The sequence below is a fragment of the Phalacrocorax carbo genome, chromosome 18, assembly GCF_963921805.1.
Source record: "Phalacrocorax carbo chromosome 18, bPhaCar2.1, whole genome shotgun sequence".
In the NCBI taxonomy this organism is placed as follows: Eukaryota; Metazoa; Chordata; class Aves; order Suliformes; family Phalacrocoracidae; genus Phalacrocorax; species Phalacrocorax carbo.
Window position 1 is genome coordinate 3,225,802 of NC_087530.1, and position 17,846 is coordinate 3,243,647.

Genomic DNA, 17,846 nt, shown 5'->3' on the forward strand with positions numbered 1-17,846 from the left:
AAGGGAAAGCAGCACCTGGAGGAGGGAGGTTGGCGAGACAGCGGGTTTCGTACGTGGCACATGGGGTAACGGTCTCCGACTGAGTCGTACCCCGGCTCCTTGGGGTAATCTCTCCGCTATTTCTCTAATTAACTCTGCCACAGCGAACCACCACGGCTGCGGCGAGCAGCCTCGTCCAGCCACTCAGGCATGGTCACGAGTCACGGCAGGTTCATATTCCCAGCGTGTTTAATTCTCTGCCTGGTGTTTCAGCCTAACAGACCTCCCAAAATGCATTAGGCATTAAAAAATTAACAGGGTTCCCAGTTTGTACATCTTAACGATCCTCAGGGCTTGATTTCTGCTGTGATACCCCACTTAAGCTGCAAGGACAGGAATGTGACCAGTAAAACCCAATGTGCTTTCCCTACTGGTGCCAATGCTCCTGCCACATCACCTCCAGGACCCTGAGAAAAGCAGCGTCACGACATCCAGGTCAGGTACATGGACCACGCCAGCATTCAAACGCACCATGGGAAGAGCGCAGCATCGCATCCTAGCGGTGCTCGTCAAGCTCAAGCCAAACTTTGCTTGGTGCTGGTGTGAGCCGGACCTGCTCTGCCCCACTCCCAGCCCCACTCCTTCCCAGCCGGATGCTCTCCTGGGGACCGGCCACTCGCCCCGGCGGGGAATCGCCAGGCGCCGCAGGACCCATCCCAGCAAGCAGCGCAGATTATAAGGACATATCATCTAGTGCAACGGCACCTCTCAGCACTGCCGAGAGAGAAACAAACAGCAAAAAAAACCCCAGAGTTTGGCTCATTTTCCTCCTTCCTACATCTTTTGGTGAGAATCAAAAGGAGTCTCTGGGGGCTGTAAATCTGTATCTGACAAGCCCATACAGAAATAGGCACACTGGGGAGGGACCAGGCGCTGCAGCAATGCCATGTGTCTCCACGTTTAACCTGTGACAGCTCCGTCTCGCAGGGCTCACGGACCCCGAACATGTGCCAGGAACACAGTGGTGTTGCCGCATCGCCTGCCCCTTAGAGGAAAATCCCCCCTCGGCTTGTATGAAATGCAAAATTAAATTTTAGCTGCATTTCAGAGTGTATTGCTAGTGTGCAGCCAAGTTCTTTTTTTTTTTAATGAAATTTTTTCAGTAAGTTTAGATCCCAAAGGCAACATTCTGCCCAAACCAAAGGATAGCGAAGCATGATAATCTCAGGAGAAACAAACTTAGTCTGAGACCTTTCTGCACTGAAAGGGATCTTAAATAGCGATGAGCCCTTTGCTCTCCAGGCTGGACGGGCCGCTGGGAAGCAAACCAAAGCAGAAAGGATGGAGGGGGAACAGAGCGAGCTGGCGTTTGCCGGGTGTTTATGCCACCCACCCGCTCTGCCTGCCCATTCCCTGCGGTATCACCACCTACCTGGGCCGAAGGAGTTAACAGCTCTTCTGGGACAGCGTAACAGGAGACGGGAGTTAGTCATCTAGGCATGTCCGGATCGGTATGAACCCGGAGCCAGCGTATGAATGAAGTTGCCTTGGAGATGCAGCTAAAACCAATGACCAGATATTAACTTTTCACAACGGGCTGCCAAGGGAAGCAGAACATGCAAAACCAGCAGGACGACAGCTTCCAGCGGAGGCAGGAGCATCCGAATATGATGGGAGGGACCCCTGAGCCCCCCTGGAGATGTAAACCCCTGCATATCTTTGATCAAGAGGCAGGAGAAATTTCTCCTTGCAAAGCCAAGCAGGCCAAGGGCTAGCAATGGAAGTCTGATCTTGGACCTTATGGGGTGGGTAAATGACGCCTGGATGCGGGACACTGTCTACCCTTGGTCTAATTTTGAAGTTGATGATATAGACACCAACACCCAGCTTCTTTCTTCTTTCTGGAACCGGCTTCATAAGCAGAAAACACAGCTACAGGCACCTTACACAAGGCAGCCGAGACAAGATGTCATTAAACAAAAATATTAACAAGTAATTCAAAGGCTGGGCAAGGATTACACGTCAGCAAACACCTCCCTGCCTATCTCCCCAGCGCTTCATCTCCACTTCCAAGGGCAGTTTTGGAGGTGGATGAGCGGGAAGGAGTGGCTGCTCCGGCCATCTGCCAGGCTCCTCCGCTGGCAGCCAGCACAGTCACTCTGCAGGAGGAAGCTCAGCTTCAGGCAGAGGTTTCTCAATCTCAGCTCAGAGCAGGGTAGCTTTCTCCGGGGCATTTCTCCCGCCCTGATGAAGGTGGTCAGCCTGCTTCCCAAGGGGTCTGTGCGAGGAGGACACGGGTGACCCGTGAGAAGGCTGCACCTGGAGGACAAGCATCTGCTAAAGCCCGTGGGTGAAGACCACGGGCAAAGCTTGGCTCACCTAGCCCTCACCTCCCTCCAACCCCACCAGAGCACTGACCCGTGGATAGAAACAGTTTTTCAACCGCGACGAGGCTTGCGCTGCATGAGGTGAATCGGTGCATTGTTCGCGCAACGCCTGGGCAAACACCGCCCGCCACTGAGGGACCCACGCCCCCGGTCTCTAACCCAAAGTCCGACCTCCGAAGGCAGAGGTGCTTTTCAGGCCCCGCAACGTACCTCACTTCGGCTCACAGCGGGAACGACTTGCAGGGGAGGGTGGGATGCGGGACAGCCGCGACCCCCGCACCACCGTGGCACAAGACGCAGCCCCCCCCACCCAACCTCCACCGCCCGGCCGGCGACGGAGGGGCTGCAAAACCGCACTCCAGGCTCCGCGGGACATCGCAGAGCCGAACGGCACTCGCCGCCTCTCTCGCTACGAGAGCGCGAGATGAAACGGACATATTTGTGTTAGAGCCCGAAACGCAGAAAGCTCCCGTTCCGATCTGCACACCAGCCCCTTGATATTTTTTCCCAGAAGGAAAAACAGAAGATGCTTTCCATAAGCAGACGATTTCAGCAGCTAATTTTACCATCACTTATGGTCGACTTTATGACTAAGATTTCATGCTGACTATATTAATCCTGTCAAATTTCAGAGTGAGAGAGAAATGATACTGTATATTTTATGGCCGCAATAACTTCTAAGCCATTAGACATGCATGCTGACATGAAAGTAATCAAATTGATTTTTTTCCTATTACAATGAAGAACTTTGTATGAGCAAATAGTCTTTCTGGCACAGGAATGCAACCCCAAGAAGCCTGTGCTCACTCAGGAAATTAGGAAATCGCCACAAGCCATCGTTCAGAAATTTGGGTGTTCTGCTTACTCACATGTCATTGTCACCAAAGCTGACAGGAACATGTTAGTCAACCAAACGATCGACAAAAGCCAACGTGAGGGATAAGCGGAGGGTTTGGAAGCAACGTTAGATATTGCAGAAGTTGCAGTTAGTTGCTCTCCCAGCATCGAAGGCTCCACCGTGCCGTTTTTAGCCTCACCAGGCACACCGAGCCCCTCCACGGGACAGCACCTTGCCGGCCACTTCGTCAGGTGTGGGGTGTACAAGCCAGGAGAGGTCAGAAGTGGTTTAGAGGGCTTCTCAGCTCAAGTCCTGCAGACCTGGAAGGATTAACGGCTATACTAGAGGTGCCAAGACGCAGGGCTGAAGCCGTGCGTGCGTGTGGATGCCGAGGCAGCAGTAAATGAGAAAGCCCGTGTGCCAGAAGGTCAGCTGAGAAAACCAGCTTCGTTTTCAGCCCAGCCTCTGCTCCCTCCCTCTGCAGAAAGCAGAGAAAGACAGATCATCTAAAAGGATTCTTTAAATGTAAATAGGCCTTAATGACAAATTCCACTTGCTTAGAGTTTCATTGGGTTTTTTAAACCCAACACATACCTGCACTTGAAACCAGGAACTTTAAACCTTTGACTTACAGCAACTACCTAAAATTCTAATTTAAAAACCTTTAATTCAACACGTTTGTAAAGTTCTAGAGAAAGTGGGGTCAAAACAGACCCCATGAAGAGCAGGACAAGTCACAGGGCAGAGGTGACAGTCTGGGGCATCCCCCCCGTGTGCGGGACCCCCCGTGCCAGGGCACCCCGCGGCCCAGGGTGGCACGGATGCTGCTGGGACAGGCAGGGGCTCTGCAAGCCAGGCCTTGCACGGGAAGGGGGAAGCTGTCCGCGTACCCGCAAGGTGCAAAAACCCGTGAAAACCTGTTTTCTTCCTCTGATCTGTGAGCGCACGTCGGGTGTGAGAGGACAAGACTGGCTGGGCTCAGAATCTGGAAAGACGTGGCAACCAGAAGCAATTAAGCGTAGATAACACGTATAATGGTGTAATAGGCTTACACAGCACCCTGACAGGCGTAGTCACACCTCTTCTATAGCCAACAAAATTTAAGATTTAAAAAAAAAATTTAAATACGGCTCTCATAGGTTTTTGTACAATATTGATAGCAATCATCAAATAACATCGGATCTTTCACACCAAGTAACTTGACCATAAAAAATTTGCATATGTATGTGCTAAACCTGCCTAAAGGCTCAGATGAAGGTGGGGTGTGTATGTATGTGTGTATGTATAGCTTCTTCCGGCTCGAAAAAGAATTGCAGATTTAACATGCATTTAGTTGCAAATCAAAGTGCTTTAATGGCTCTCTATCAAAAAGCCTTATTTTTGGTTTTGTTTTGTTTGTGTTGCTTGGGTTTTTCTAAAACCAAAAAGAACTTCGAAATACAAAACCATAAACCCACAGCTGCATGGATCACCTAAACCAAGACTCGCTAAATGCCAGTTTTAGTGCATTCATTAGTCCTACTACACAACGTATTTGTAAAGTCACCGGTGTTGCCGCTGCAGTGAAAATGTGCGAGAGGTTTCCATGCATGTTATTAAACAAAATGAACTAACTTTCTGGATCACTTCCACACTTTTTCTTTTCTAATTTAGCTGTAATTCTAATTTAAGGTGTTGCTGCGCACCCATGTAGACGCACTTTGTTATCAATTCCTTACCTTTCAAAACCCGAACAAAACCATCCTGTGACTTTGCCATGATCTCCTTTAGGAGAGGAGAGCTCTGCCCAAGCAGCGCTAAGCAAACCTCCCTCTGCCACTTCTTCCAGTGTTTACCGTTCACATATTTTTTACATGAATCCCCTCCCATCACGATCCAGGGAGTTACAGCCCAGCAAGGCATTTACTCCGTCGCCCGCATTCCTTTGCAGTGACTGCAGCACTCAGCACCGTCACCGCTCCCTGCGCGGCTGCAGACACGGAGGGACGGGACGGACGCGGGGTGACACCCGCCAGCCGTACTGGGGGACAGGGGCAGCTTGGGGGTTCCTGTCGCTACAGCTCCAGCCAGCATCACCTCCCGGAATTAAGAGAGCAGAGTTGGTTTGGGTTGGTTTTTTTTTTTGGTTTGGGGGTTTTTTGTTTCGTCTTGTTTTTTAAACTGCATATAAGCAAACCCTTGCCTAACAAAACCCAAGCCAGAGCCCATCCCACCACACTGAGCACCATTAACCAGCGCTCACCAAACGGGTCCCCTCCGCTGCCCCGGTGGTTTATAAGGATCCCACCTTCCAGAGCAAGCATGGCCCACGTTCCGGCTCGGGATGTGGCGAGCTGCAGCTCCCAGAGGAAGAGGACGAGTCAGCAGGCGTGATGTGAGCCACAGCCCACCATCAGCGTCACCTGAACCGCGGCGCTTCAGCCCCCCGGTACGAAACAGAGAACCCTTTTAGCCAAATCGTTACAAAATTGTGCTTTAAAGTTATTTCCCAAACCCCCCAAATCCATAGTTTTGCAAAGGTAGGAGAGGTCTCCCGGGAGAGGCGGCGAACAATATCCATGAGTTTCTCATGACCTTACGGAGATTGCCATGACAACACCGCTTCGATCCTCCAAACACGGATATATTCATTTGCACTAGTGTGATTGAGAATAATTAGAGCGAGGTTCCCCGAGCCGGGGAGCCCGGGAGTCACAACCGTACGGCGGTTCACGGCAGCGGAGCCCAAGTTTTGAGGGAAGCAGCCTCAAATTTAAATGTAAAAAAGAAAACCCACAACACTCTTTAGAGCCGCGTGACCTAATTCATTATAAAGAATGTCAGTTAGCAAACCTTTTAAATAAAACATTAAGCTAGAGGTAATTTGAAGCCTTGTGGATTTTGTTTTACTCAATTATTTTCTAATGCTTCAACTTCAAGAATAAATATGCAGAAATAAAAAAAAATATACTAAGGGTTCCATTTAATACTTTTTCAAAAGAAATTAAGACATTCACACTAAACCAAAACACCCTCATTTAAGCCGGATTTTTTAATTAAAACTCTTACGTCCTACAAGATTCTTCAAGGTTGTAATACCTGCTTCCACATCCGGGAGCTGGCATCACACCCGCAGAACCCGTGTTATGCATTGGTATAACTTATTTCCAAAACACATACAAATTAAACCCGGTTTGAATATTTTTTTTTAAACCCTTGCCCATAATTTACATAACCAGTTGCAATTTTCACTCTGTTTGTTGGGAAGAGTTTCCCTCCAGCAGACGCAGAGGCAGCAGAAGGTCCCGCTGGCCTCTGCTTGGGTTTTATTAATGCATGATGGTAAGAACGTGGTTGTAGTGAGGCAGGTCGGAATATAAAACCTGGTGAAGAGCAGCAGAGGATAAAAGCCGCTGTTGATATGCGGGGCCTAATATGAGGTTAATTGGGAAAGGGGGGAAAACAAAGGGAAGAAGCTTAGTGATTAGTGCTGCAAATGCTCTTCCAAGAAATACTACAAACCCAAAGAAATTCTATTTCTTCATACTGCAGCCCTTCCTAGACCTTGGGCTTACCTACAGAAGGAATAAATTAAAGGCTAAATAATTTCACTCTATTTTAAAAGACTCTGAGGTCTTTCTTCAGCCTGGACAAGTTTTCTGAGCGTTTTGCCCTGGCGCTGGACAGGTTCCCAAAGGCGAATACGTGACTCACGTGAAGGGAACGGGGTGCCCTGAACGGGCGCCCAGGCACTCTCCTGGGGGTCCGGGTGCTGCTCGCGACACGACCCAGCTCCGGCTGGGGTCACACCTCAGCCCGCTTCTCCTGATCTTTGCATTTACAGTCCTTCTCAAAATAAAATTAAAAAAAAACCAAACAGCTATTTATATGCACGGCTTGCTTTTGGGTTTTTTTTTTTCAATTTCTTAACTGCTGCAGCAGTTCGATAGAACTAAATTCACTCTACCCCATCGATAGGGAATATTCCCAGATATATCTCCAACTGGAAATACAAGGGGAACATGGGAAAAGAGAAATCAGTTGCCCAGTGTGAAAGGTAACCCTGCTGTCCTGGCTAAACCCAGCCGTGGGCACGCAAGCAGCGGGACCGGCAGAGCCAGCGACGGCAAGGCCAGCAGCGCAGCCCACCCCCGAGGACGAAGCCCACCCAGGACAACCCAAGGAGCGGTCACGGCAGCTCTGCCAGCCCCACGCCCCCCGGGATCTGCAGGGATGGAGGCTCTCGGCGGGATGGCTGCTGGCCACTCCTCAGCCCTCAGTCTGGGATAAGCAAATACAGTCAGAAGGAGGGAGTCCTTGGGAGCGTAAAAGCAAAAAAAAAAAAGTTTAGAGCTAAATATTTGATTTTCATTTGGCACCATCGCCATTTTCAACAGGATACCAGAAAGAGGTTTGCAGAAACTTGCTTAACACCGCTCCGCTAGCAAGTCTGCACTATGAAACAGTCAGGAAACAAAGAAACCCAGAAGATAAAAAGATCCCTTTCCGCCACCATGCTTAGAGTAAAACACCTCACTGCTTTGATTCATCCTTCCCTGCAATCTTTAAAAAAGACACTGAAAGTCATCCTTTCCCAGTAGTTCACTCAGTGGTTCCAGCGCGCGCCTCCCGGCTCGGCCAGCGGTACGGGGGGCGAGCGGGATGCCAGGAGGTGCCCAGGGCAGAGGCAACTCTTGTAATCGCCCCCCCACCGTAATTATCACATCGCAGCCACACCCTGGGGCCACTTCTAGGGTATCAGAAGTTCTCCTTGCGGTATCTCGCGTTGGCACAAGGCACAAACGGCGGTACCCAGCCGAGCACCGCCGTGCACATCGCACGGATAAATCCCAGGGCGCTCCAACCCGGCTCTCACCGAGGGCTGCTTCTAAAGATCGAAAACTACTGATGAATCTATTTCTCTGCAGCAGAGAATAAACAAGGATTAGTATTCACCCGTTCATAACAGGGAAACCCTGCAGCTAGAGGTGGAGCCAGTCAATGCCTGAACATCCAGTCTAAGTAGCTTGACGAATGCTAACTACGACTTCCAGCTTATTTATCTGATTTGGTTTGATTTTAAAATATTGAGTTATCTACCCAGGCACAGAAAAAAGTCTGAAAATTTCCCATGCTAGTGAAACCTCTCTCTGCCATTTTATGACGCTATAATTCATATATATCTCTGAATATTACTGACTTTGCTCAATCACATTTGTCTTGAGAAATGCCTTAAAAAAAAAATCAGAACAAAGGCTACAGTTTTTCAAAATTATCTTAAGCGCCTGAAAAATGGGGTTCTACTGTGAATACGCCTTTCCAACTCTGACTGCGATCCGCAGCCTGTAAATATTTTAGTCATTTAAGCCAGTTACAATATTTATTAGGGTCTGGTTTTGTCAATCAATCTATAATAAGAGCAGAACAGCAGATACCTATGAAACAATCCCCTCCATTTGAGCACAGTCTGGTGTCTGTACTAGGAAGGGGCAGCTCTGAGCTGATACAACCAGCTTCTAACAAAAATAATAAAAAAAAAATTTTAATGGAGGAGGGACGAAGGCAGTGGCAAAATCCACAGCGACTTCAGCCGGGGCCAGGGTCTCCTCCAGGAACGTGCTGATGCTCAGAGAAACCCAAAGAAGAAGCCAAGGCTGGAGCGCCTCGGGGCAGGCCCACCCGTCCCACCGCAGGCGTCCGTGGTCCGGCACCCCAGCAGCACCCCTCATTCAGGATGGTTTTACTGGTACCAGCGGTACAGAGCCGTAACAGTGCAATAAATGCCTAATATTGGATGTTCGGGGAGTGTGACGCTGCTACGTGTATTTAAGTCGGGTACCTACAAGCCGCCGCTCATGGCGGAGGCGATGCTGCGCACCCCTGCCCGCGGGAAACATGAGACACACCGCCAAATAATTTCAGAGAGCAACGAATAACTGAAAACTAACAGAGCCCATAGTGCCGATCCGTACTGATTTGAAACAATGATCTAAACGTGAAAAGCCTCCCTGTCTATTCCTGAACCCATGAGGTACAATATTCTCTCCCCCCCCAACCCAGCCCTCATTTTAAAATTCATCCTTTATCAGCTTGAGTTGAGAAAATCCAGTAGAAAGGCACAAATGGATTGTGCTAGTAAGCAGAAAAACTGTTACATCTTCTGAATGTAATTTTGCCAAAAGCCTCTGCACAATTTTTTTTGTCACGCTTTGCATTATGAAGGAAATTTCTTTTTAGAAGAACAGGAGAATGATTTGCATAATATTCTTTGCAAGTTAATATCAGCCTCTGATAATGATCTCTGCATAATGCAAAAACGTTTGAGAAGACTGTTACAACACTAAGTAATCATATTTTAAATTATGTTTCCCTTTATAGAAAGGTGTTGCAAAAACACACAGACATGAAATCTGTCTGTTGAAGTCCCAAGAACCACCTGACCATCTTCCCACTATTCTACTGTTACAGATTGCAACACTGCCTTTCAAAATCTTACAAAACAAATTACGCTGCAACAGTCTGGCTTCACAGAAGGCAGAGCTTTTTCCTGTGCTGATGCTCCAGCACATTACATTTCACAAGAGCTTCTGATGTACTGCGCAAGTTAAGCAAGGACCTAGAAATTAAGATGTGATACAATTAGACGCACCGCAGCGATTAAGGTGGATTCTCCCCTCCACACTCGCACCAAGCCACACCACGCTGCCGAGCCGCGAGGTGACACCGAGGGGAGGTGGCATACCCTAATTGCCACCAGGTACACTGGCGGCACCGGTTTACCTGGGCGGCTTCTTTTGCCCGGTTGGCTGCGGAGCCATTTACAGCGCGCTGGGAATTCAGACCGTGCCACCGCTGCCGTGCCCCCGCCACGCGAGAAGGCGTCCCCTCCGGCAGCCAGCAATCTTCCCGAAATCTCGCCGAGGGATTAGGTGTTGTCTGACGCAGCCATGAGATCTCCATCTCCGCTAACGCCATCATTCATGCCTAATTAAGTCGGGAACTAAACATAAAAAGAGAGGTCCAGGAGGAAGCCATTTATACCGGCATGCTGAGCAGCATCCTATGAGATGTGGGCACCAACTATTTCCCTCAACCCATCTCAAACGGGGGATGTGGGTGGGAAGCTAATGCACTTGGATATTAAATGCTTAATATGTCACTAAGACTTAACAACCACAACCGAGTAGTTTAAACCTGAGCTAACCTTCCCCCAACTAAAATAAAACTGCAAAAAGAATTCAGAGAGGTTCTTGCGACAGCCCTTGCACGAGGCAATAAAATACAGGAGTCGTACACTTCAATGAAGCAAAGAAAGACAACACGTTCAGACCAACCTATTTCTCATCACACAAATGATTTGGAGGAAAGCATGAGGCAGGATCCACGGCGTAGGCTGTGCTCTCGAGAGCATTGCCACGCACTGCCAACGCCGGTATGTGCCCCAGAAAGCAAGCGTCCCCAAGCCTCTGCCCATAGCATCCTCAGGACCACAGAGGAAAGTACATATAGTCCAGCTAGCGCTACCCACGTCTCTAACATATACAACAGGGCATCATTCAGCACTGAGGGTGGGTGGTTTTTTTCCCCACCTACAAAACTAAGTCTAAAATTCAAATACCAGATCTGTGCAGTCAAGGCACGGAGAAAATAGCCTCCCGCATGTCAGAGTGAGCTCGGCGAGGCAGTTGTTTCTGCTCAACTGCTGTACTTGGTACAGAAATCGTAACAGAGGCCTGGGATCGTTCCACTCCCCTACAAGTTCTGCTAACTTGCAGAATTTGTCCAACCACATTCAGCAACAGGCAGGAGAACAACCAGGGTAAGTTCTCAGACCACAGACCGGCTAGAAAGTGTTCAGGGGAGCATCTTCACAGACGCTCATCTCTGGGTGACGCTGGCTGTCGCCGCGTCAGGAGCCCGTGTAACGCTCAGGGGTCTGCGCTGGGCCTTCGGCGCACCGAGTCTCAGCCAGCCGGCTGTACCTACAGGCGCCCTGGCACTGTGGATACAAACCCCTCCGTCTCCCTCCTGCCGCTCAGCGCACCGCGGGGCTGGGCGCTTCTGCAGGGTATTGTCAGGTCCCAGCACACGCCACCTGGAAGCAGCCCAGGCTAATCCTCTAACAATCCTCTGCTCCATCCCATCCTCTCCTTTTCATACCTTGTAATGAGTTTCAAGCAGTCCCTTTGCTACATCTCACCACAGGCTTCCTCAAACGGGTTTGCAAACGCCTTGCCCTGTCACCTCCACAAACACCGACGCTGAACCCGCCAGCAGCATCCTCGTCTCTGTGCTGGAGTCGGGGCATCAGGATCCTCCGCAGCTCCAGAACTCGTATAACGGCGACTGAAATGAAAACCAGCGATGGATGCAACACTGGGAGAAGGGAAAATCATCAGCTGCCCCAGGCTCCCGTGCTCCGGCGCAGCCCGTGCCCGCGGCCGTGGCACACGCCGAGCGGCAGTACAGGGTCGGGCTGCTGGATGCTGCAGACCTGGTGCTGGGCACAGAACTCGTTACAACTCTGTAATGAGCAGATTTAAAATCAGCTGACTCTGTTTGTGGAGATGCAAACCATGACCATGGCGAGGAAGCCTGGCCACCGGCTCGCAGGGGATGCAGTCGCACAGAAAGCCCAGAAAGAGGCGGCCACCCCGCGCACAAAGCCACCACCACCTCCAGCCACATCCAGCCGTGTCTCCAGCAAACTTGCAGAAGAGTCTCGTGAACAGCAGCGTGGGCATGAGTTTGCCCACCTCTCCGAGCACCAGATCAAAACTGGTCCTTCTTCATGATGCTGCAGCATGGTGGGTCCTGGGGTGAAGCCCCTAATGCCCTGACCGCTCAGGGACACCGAGCAACGCAAGCAGCATTGGGAATTCTTTCAAAACTTGCAAGCAAATCTCTGCCTTCCTTCCCCAAACTGACATACCCATCCACACCGGTGGGTGGTACCACCAAACGCAATTCACATGCCCCCTACCCACCTCCTGCGTGCCTGACAACCATGACCTGGGCGCCAAGAAGGGAAGCTTCTCCAAAGTCCCAGCAAACACCGCAGCCGTCAGCACGTGCGCTTGGGGGATCACCAGCGTGTGGGAACCACCTCGTGAACTGCCTGAATTGAATATTTCTATTCCTAATGCTGCGCGTTGTGTTTTACATAACATTTCTGAGACACAGAGGAGGAGGTTAGGAGCCTGCAGGAGGGTGGGGAGCGGACAGCCAGCTTACCGACCGCCTGCGAGACACCCCAGTCATTTCAACAGCACGTATCCGTGCTGCACAGCCGAGGGAGGCTGCGAGAGCAGGGCTGGCGCTCAGCATTAATTTGTGTTGCTTTATAAATATACTGCAATTGAACTGTATATAAACTGCTTTAAGAATCGGTGTGGGGGGAAATACCAGTTTGGCGGTGCGAGGGCTGCATTTGCTTTTCAGGGTGGTATGAAATCATGACTTTGACTATATAAAACCTTACAAAACAGTAGTAAAGGCTATTGGAGTGGTTTTGTTCTTTAAAAACAATTAAAAAGCAACATGACGTGCTGCAGACAAAACCAGTGGACACGTACCACTGTAGCAGTGCTCTGTATTTTGTTGGTGGCCAAGCAGAATAAATAACGCCAGATGCTCTGCCGAGCTGCGGAGGGGTGCAGGGCCTGAACAGAGACACTCAGGCTGCAGGTTCTGCTCTGGATGCAGGCCATGAGCGAGGTCTGCCCAGAGCTCATCACGGTGCCAGGCAGGTGATCTCCGAGAGCCTGCAGGAGATCTTTTCTCATCTCTCAGGCAGCAGCTCCCTGCCTTCAAGCCCTTCTGCAGGGGCTGGCCGGCCCAGCAGCGCTCGGGTGAGCACAGGCTGGGTCTTTCTAAAAGTATCCATTGGAGTTTGGTAAAAAAAAAATAATTAATGGTGTCGGTAAGGTCCGTGAGCCTCGGTAAAAACCAAACAGCTCTGGGCTCTCTGCAGAAAACACCCATCCATGCAGTGCAAGTGCTGCCAGGACTGCTCAGCTCCAAGCCCTGCCGTGCACGCGACCGCTGCTTCCGAGGACACGCAGTGATTTCATCGCTTGGTTCTCCACCCCATCCGAGCTGCACTGCCCTCACTGTCCCACCGCCCCAGCCTCAGCTCCCTTCCAAAGAGCAAAAAGTTAAGTTCTCCCTTCTGCGTCGTTTCTTGTGCGAATCCAGATCAGTCAGCAAGTACTGCAGGATACACCTCCCCTAAGGCCACTCACAAACAAGACAACAGCCCGTTTGGGATCTTAAGGGGAAGATAAATGAGGAAACTTCCTAAATTTGCTTGTAAAAATATTCATGAAGGTACCAAGTGGCTTGAGTTCCTCCAGCTGCTCTCTGCAGAAGTGCCCATTGACCCCAAGAAATCACACAGGCACTCGTCCAAGCCCACAGCTGAGAAAGGTCTCCAGTGGGAACCTGCGTAAGCCCGGGGAGCAGAGCAGACACCAACACAGGTATTACGGACAGTGAGGTATCCACCGACCTCAGCTCAGCTGTAACGGGCTCTGAGAAGGCAACGGCTCGAGACGCGCCCGGCTCCCATGCTCTGCTCCAGGCTGGTGCCCGCTGGGGAGCAGAACGGGACAACCCATCACAGGCTCCTCCCCAGACCAGTTCATGAATCTTCAAGGATACAGGGCTAGAAATCTTAATAATGCCATGCAAGGATATAAAAGCTACCCGTGTGCTGAAACCAGCGTTGCAATCCGGAAGGAGAAGCGTTGCCACCATTAGGGGGGTCTGAAAACCAACCCAGAGCCCAGCGACCCCAGCTGGCAACATGGGGTCTCCGGCCCTCACCGCCTGACTCCAGAGTAAGCCAGCCTTGGGCTCGATGCTTATGTTGCAAAACCAAAGCACTACATGTACATTGGCCTCCATCTACATTTTTTACAATTGCACAACAAAAAAAAAAACCACATTAAAAAAAACCCACTCAACAGGCATCTGAAAGAGAGGTTATAAGATTGCTTGAAATGAGTTGAAATTAAATTCCCACAGATTTTATTGGACTACTCAGATATTGATTCTGGTGTGCTGCTTGCTCAGTTTGTAGCACAGAAAATCACCTTGCCAGAAATCCCACCTGCGTGCTGGGCCAGGAGCACACATTTGGGAATATCTGGGGTTGCTTTGCTTTGCTCCCTCTTCCTACAATTGCCGGCGCACATCAGTAAAATAAGCCAGGAATCTCAAACAGTAATTTCCTTGTTCCCTGCCTGCACGTCTGCCACCACGCTGAGATGGAAGAGCACGGGAAGCCTCGATGCCCACGCAGGAAAAGGATTGTGCAACACAGACGCTGCAGCTCCCGTCTCCGTCCCGGGTGGTCGTCTCTCTGGTGGTCGTCACCTGGCTGCGTCTCCGAGGGCTTCTGGAGCCCTTGGGAACCTCCCAGCCCTCCCGCCCTTGGGAATTGCCTCCTCGTGCCGGAACCCCATGCGACTGTAGGATGGGAAGGCAGAGATGGAGGTCGAACACCCCAGGATATTCTGCTGGTCTCATCATCGCTCTGGTGGGGTGATTTCCCTCCCCATCCCCAAAGGCAGTTTCACTTGACTGGCATAAACGCCGTGGGTTTTGCCCGCGAGCACAAAACGGCACCCTGGGCTACGCCCGTGCCAGCAATACGCCCCCAGTTCATCCGCCCGGCGGAGCTGGGGCACAGACGGACCACACTCCAGCGAGGTCTCCCCCATCCCTGACAAATACAATGATTTTGGATTCTCATCCCAAATTCTCTCAGGTTATAAATTCACATGATGCCTAAACCCTTGACACAAAACAACAACAGTATAAATTACTTTTTTTTACCCACATAAAAAGGGAATAAAACAATTAAACCCCAGCCTCTGCTGCGTGTGAATAGCTAGTTCAGAGCTCCAAGAAAGCGCCTCCATCGCCCCGGCTGTCCAACGTCCCAGTGCCTGTGATGAGGTGCCAGCAGCACGCTCTGTGCTTCACGGCTCGCTTCACAAGCCACGAACCCGGGCCCAAGAAACTGCCATCGTTTTCTCCCAAGCCCTGCAGATGCTGCAGCTGAAGCGGGCCTCCCGGCCGACACACCAGCATCCGCTCCCTCGGTCGCCTGCCCGCGCAGTAAAGCGCCGTGCGACGGCACGGCGAGCTCAGAGGAGAGCAGAGCAGCTGAAAGCTGACAGCTCTGCGACTTCCAAATTTCTATTTAGCTTTTTCTTCTTTTTTTTTTTTTTTATTTTTTTTTAATTCAGGCTTGCGGCATAAACGCAAGCTAGGCTGGTACTCCCCCTCCTCCCTCGTCGGGATGTGCTCATCCTTCGCCTTACAGCTCAGCCACTCGCGAGCTGCCGAGCTGCCTCGACAGCAGCACATCCCCCCTCTGACCTCGCCAATGCCCGTCCCGGTCCTCGCAAGGCCGGTTGCGCTCTTCACTAAAGGGCCTGCCCTTCCCAGCTCTCCAGCATCCCACAGGAGGTGCGGGAGACGTGAAGCTCTTGGACAGCACAGGGCAAAGCTCTGGAGGAGGCATCCAGAAGCCAAGCGAGTCTAAGCCTCGAGCCCAGCGGCACAGAGTGTTCTGGATGGGCTGGAGGCTTGGCGAGGCTGGAGCGGCCGAGCGCAGCCCGCGGCCCTGGCGGAGCCGTGGCACGGATCCTGGGAGCTGTCTGATGAGTCAAGAAGTCCCGTTGTTCGATTCACTACCCAGCCTATGAATTAGCCAATCCTCCTCTTTCGCCTACCCGGCAGGCTGGGGGCAGGGGGGGGGCAGACTGGCCCCCATCCAAATATTGTGTAAGCCGCAAAAAAAACTATTTTAAAAGAAAGAAAAGCAGTTAATCTGTAGAAATAGCATTTTGGAGGAAAGGGGGAAAGCTGAAGCCATAACGGCAAGCGATTGCTTGCTGTTCTCCCACTCCCTTCCTCCAAGAGCCTTAAAAAGGCTTCCCACCATCCGGCTACGGCCCTTCTCACATTACACTCGGATAAACCGAAGAGGAGCGTGGTGCTCGCGTCCTGCCCAAGGTCATGGTGACAGCAAGCTGCCGAGGAGCAGCCGAGCCCGGCGGCTCCCGGGGCTCTGCCCCAGCCACCGCCGCCGGCGCCCCGGGGCTGCGGAGCAGCAGCGCATGGGGAAGGCGCGGGCAGGCGAGCGATGGAGCCACGAGGCTGTGTTCTCTCGGCTTCGTTCCCATGGACCCCCGCGCAGGAAGCCAACGCAACCTTCCCAACTTCTACTTTTTTTAAAAGGCTTTTCTCTCTCCCTCCTCTTCTTCCCCCCAGTTTTTAAAATCCAATTATAGCACGACTCTCTCAGCAGGGGTCAGTGTAGAATAAGAATCGCCCGAGTTAATGGACGTAAGACCAAGAAAGATTAATGCCCAAATGGTTTCAAAAGTTGTATGATGCCGATTTCATTAACATTTTAATTGTAATGTATCTTTTTAATCTTCTTTCACACTAACAGTTTTATATGCTTCAAAAAAGAAAAAACTGCTGACAACAAAAATATCAACATACCAAAATTAACAGACGGAACTGAGTGCTGTAATGGGAACAGAACGGCATGCAGAAACCGTGTTAATGATGCATTAAGAGCAGGAATTGTACTCAGGCAAGAGTCAAAAATTCAGCGCTTCAGTTGCACGCCCTGTCTTTGCCTTCCCCAGATTCACCACGACCCCAGAGGTGTGTCTTTCGGCGGGGTCGTGCTGGAGCTATGACCCAGGCAGCGTTACTGAATGCATGCATAGGTTTATCCCAAAAAAGTGGGCTTTAAGCCTGGCAATTCATCTAATTTAATCAGGGTGATACACCGGAGCAGCGGATTCACAGGAGGCTTCTGCTGCTGTTGTCCATCACCCTTTTACTGAAAGGCACCGCCGCTGCCCTCGCGGCTCTGCGGGCTCAGGTACCGTGGCCACAGCAGCCCTCACAGACGTGAAAGATGCAGTTACAACCAACGCACGAAATTCTATTTTACTTCTTAATTAGAAGACAATTAAACCTAAGCAGTAATGTTTCATTAAGCATGGGCATGTATTGATGAAGTTAGCAAGTATAATCGGAGGGATGCACAAAAGGGGAAGGTAATTGCAGAGCAGCCAGATGAAGTTTCAAACAACTTTTCTTTGTAGAAATAAGTGAGCGACACAGATGCTTTCACCCGCCTGTGAGGCTGGGCTGCAGCTATAGGAGCGATGCAGAAACCGCAGCGTTTTACTTCGCAGTCCATCAAAATTCATTAGAAGGGAGAAGATCTAGTCAGAGGGATGTAAATCCTCCACACAGTCGTTAGCAAACCATAAAACCCCAAGTTTGCAATGAAAGCGTGATTCCAACCATGACTATAACTGAACATAGCCAAAAAGCACATTATCCTACTCAGATTTAGTCCTATGAAGGTCACTACAGCCGGTGCAGCATTGAGGCCGGCTTCCAGCGAAGGGGCACCTATAAATTGGGGATACCCCTCTCTGTGGGAATTCCGTCCCAGCGGGATCTCAGCCACGAGCTTCGCATCCAAGAGAAGAGCCTTTCCCCAGGAGGGGTCCGCGGTGCACCAGGGCACGTCCCGTCCCGCCGGAGGTCTCCCACCTGACGCTGGCCAGGCCCATCAGCCTCTTCCCTTGGAAATCAAGGGATTTTAACCACCTTCA

The 17,846-nt window shown here is 50.8% G+C and overlaps 1 protein-coding gene across 2 annotated transcripts in view; it reads right to left on the reverse strand.

Annotated features, from left to right (window-relative positions):
* Positions 1-17,846, reverse strand: part of NACC2 (NACC family member 2) — a 59,515-nt gene that overhangs the window by 40,120 nt on the left and 1,549 nt on the right. The window contains exon 1 of one of the 2 annotated variants that reach the window (XM_064468517.1): positions 11,344-11,479. The exons of the other annotated variant lie outside the window; for it this stretch is intronic. The gene's annotated coding sequence lies outside the window, so the exon portion shown is untranslated. Of the gene's footprint in view, positions 1-11,343; positions 11,480-17,846 lie in introns of those variants that run through there. 2 annotated transcript variants of the gene reach the window in all.